The sequence below is a fragment of the Aplysia californica genome, unplaced genomic scaffold, assembly GCF_000002075.1.
Source record: "Aplysia californica isolate F4 #8 unplaced genomic scaffold, AplCal3.0 scaffold00054, whole genome shotgun sequence".
NCBI classification, from domain to species: Eukaryota; Metazoa; Mollusca; class Gastropoda; order Aplysiida; family Aplysiidae; genus Aplysia; species Aplysia californica.
This window is the reverse complement of record NW_004797324.1, coordinates 1,863,378-1,867,138: the sequence shown is the minus strand read 5'-3', so window position 1 is coordinate 1,867,138 and position 3,761 is coordinate 1,863,378.

The following is a 3,761-nucleotide window of genomic DNA, read 5'->3' as shown; positions in this document are numbered from 1 at the left end:
AGTATACCTATTTTCTTTCGTGGGTAACAATGTCCAAATGTTATTGAGGGTTTCGATAAATAAAGACCTATAAACAAAGACCTATACGGGAGCTCTCGTTCCGGAAAGGTATGGAGAAGTTTCTTTTCTAAAATTTTCTCCTTTCAGATCCTTTCCTGCTCTTTAACGATGTTCTGTCATCTGTTTTCGTCTCCACTTTCTGCCCCCACCCCCTTTATCGCCTTTGCCCTCTTCCTGGGCTCTTGGCTCTTTCTGCAGCCTTTCTACTGCTTCTCCTTGACTCCTTATTGCTGTCTTTCAGCCACACCCCTGATCTTCTGGTTGGAAAGATCTACACCAAGCCTTCTAGGACAAGACCGAAAAATCTCGGAGGTGCAGGTTGCGCACGTTGAAGATCCCTTAGAAGTCCACAAATCGATAAGAGTAGACTTCGGCCGCAAGCCGGCCAAATTCAAAAGTATCTACCAACTAAAAATGTTTGGTGTTTCCCGCCCCTCATATGACCTTATGCAGTTGCAAGTGCCGTAAAACATTAAGAAAAAAGACCTATACTTCATTAAATAAACAAAGAACAGAAAAAAAATCTACCTTTTTTAAAAATGTTGGTTATGTGACCACTAACTGAAACACCAAACTGTTATTTTTAAAACATGACTTACTTTTTAGACAACTAAGTATTACTCATGTGAAAGGAAAATCGTAAAGATTCAGTTGCGTGTGTGTGTGTGTCGCGTGCGTGAATATTGTTAGTACATGCATTTATGTATAGCGCCTAGAGCTGTGTTTACACGGGAGGGGGCGCTATAGAATTAATGATCTTCATTATTGTGTCCCGTGCGTTCATATGACCTTATTATACAGTTGCGAGCGCCGTAAAACTCTTACCAATTGTTTTTTACCCAGTTTATTAAAAGATTGAAATGGGAACGAAAATCCAAAGCTTGCATCGCAGATAGCCTCTAACTTGTTTTTCACAATAAAATTTAATGGAGCGTTTCTCATTCGGAGTTAGGTTAGAGTTTATTAGATCTATTTAAACATCCTTTTGACGTGTTTTTCTTCAGTGATAAAAAACGCATATCGAGCTGGACAGTGGTGTAATAAGGTCTGGTTCCATCTCGGCCTTCCGTGAGTTTGGGTTAGTTTAGGAGTTTTCTGACCAAAGGTGCAGCCGAGGTCTCGATTCAGAACTTACCTGACCTCCAACGCGAGCCTCCTGTGTGCGACGGCGAAGCACTTATCGGTGTTTAACCCTATCCGTACGCCCTGGGGTCATTTTAAACTCCCGCGGTTGTATTCATCACATTTTAGAATACTTATAATGCAAAGATCACTTTGAAACTTTCAGTATTTCTTTAAAGAGGGGGGGGGGGCTACACCCCCAAAATCAAAATTCGGCTCAAAATCATGGAATTTGAGTTTTAGGCATTTTTAACTTCCTCAGCCTCTCCTACAACTATTTCATGGCATAAGAACCCCCAAAAAACCGTATTTTTCCCCATACCGGGTATGTTTGTAACAGCCATTTCCTCATAAAGTCAGTATTTTATTTTTCTTTATCGGCCGTTTTCTCAAAATGCGACTTTTCTCTATACTTTTTTTAATAACTCCACCATTTTTCATCCAATCTTCATGATATTTTAACAGAATGAAGAGAAGAGGGGGTAATACTAAAACTTTGTCAGTTGAATTTTTGATATATGGAATACATTTTTGTTGGTGGTGTCTGGAGTGTGGATTTTCACGAATTTTTCGCAAACTTGAATGCTACCTCAGGAAAAAATTCATTAAAAATTTTCTAATTCGATTTGGAAAAAAACAACAGACAAATTTTTAGATTTAATGTTTGTGAACACGTATGCAAAAAAACAATCAATTTCCATGAGCAATAAGTGCGGTATTCATTACGTAAGACACGTCAATAAAATCCAATATGGCGGCGTATCCACGGAAACGAAACTTTTTTCTCAAATTTGATTGCAGATTTTAAGACTCCTTACTATACTTGTTATATGTGTGAAATGTGGTAAAATTCGGTCCAGTAATAAGCGAGATAGCCCCGAGGTGTAACCCCCCCCCCCCCCCCCTTAAAAAAATCATGCGAGTAAATTTCCTCTTTGGAAAGTGGTGGCACAGAGTTCCCCACGTCGTATGGATACGATAGTAAAACACAACGTACGGATAGGGTTAAGAATAGAGACCTCAACTATACTTTTGCCGTTTTACAAGCTTTGTTAAAATCGGATGTCCAGCCCATGGAATAACATTACAGAGAGACAACAAGCGTGAAACCCGCACCATAACATACAGATTATGCCATTTTCTCAAACACAATTCAGATAATTTAGGCGGAGGGCAGTTACAACCTTGCTAGTCTGGGCCAACCAGGGCTAATTTGAAACTACAACATGACTTAAAAGCTGCTCGAAACGTTCAAACACAAGAATCGAACAGACACATTTGGCATGCAATGACAAAGATCCTAACCATGACACCAATGACGTGGGTTGGTGAATGGGAAGGTATCGAAGGGAATGGCGTATACACGAGCGCGCGCATACACACACAAACACACACACACACACACACACACACACACACACACACACACACACACACACACACACACACACACATATGTCGGACGCTATGAGCAGTTATGTTTCATTTGGTGTTAGTCCTGTATCCCGTATGTAGAGCAAGACACCACGCTATTCAGGATTGTGTCGTGTTTGTCGTTTGTCAAGAAGACAATAATGAGGTCAAGAATCGACAGACATCCAACCTAGTTAAGCGAACCAATTGGAATGCATTCATGTTCCAAGTAAATTAAAGGCATTAACCTGGATATTTTTACGGAGATGCATGCCGTATATGGAACTGATTGCCCATCCTGTGCTGTGATAACATTTTGGTGTAAGAAAAAGCAATGATGAGGTCAAAGAAGTGGTAGAGGCCACTCTCTGACATAGAGAGGGCCCTCTATTCTCAAGGTCTTTTCAAGGTCATACACAGATGGCAAACATGTATAACTCTGGAAGGCGACTACAGACAGAAAGACTAAGCTTAGTATTTAATTTCAGCTTTCTACCTTTATTCCTTCATGGTCAGGTAAAAAAAAAATTGGTATGCCCCTCGTACATACTAAAACACCCATACATAAGTTCATACTAAAGGATATGTACTTGCAAGCACAGACACACACACACACACACACACACACACACACACACAAACAGCTGTTGTGCAGTAGAAGTGAGAGCTTCCTTCCTCCCAGCACCGTTATGGAGGAACAAGCAAACCCTTGTACCCTCGGACAACCGGGTCGGTCAAAATGTACACAGCCCAAAATTATTTGTTAAAAAAAGAAAGAATTATCGCCGTATCTTATTCAGTGGTGTTGGGTGCATGTGCAAGATTATTTTGTCGGAATTCAAATTCAAAGTATTGAAAAAAAGACAAGATAAAACATTTATAGAAAAATGCTCTGTACACTAGTTTAAATAATGCAAGTTATTTTTTCGCGCTCCTGTAAAATTCTGCCTCTGGGCTTAGTTCATGTACTTTCTTACGGAGCATATCTGTGGGTGGCTGGCGGGTGCTCTGGTGTGGTTTGCTCCATCTTTCCTATTAAACACCTATCGTCTTTATCTCTCTCCATCCTTCTTTTTAATGGTTGTTACTCTCATGTAACACCTGTAATCTTCGGCATTTATATAACCTTATTGTGTTGCAAGTGCCGTAAAACTCTTACTAAAACT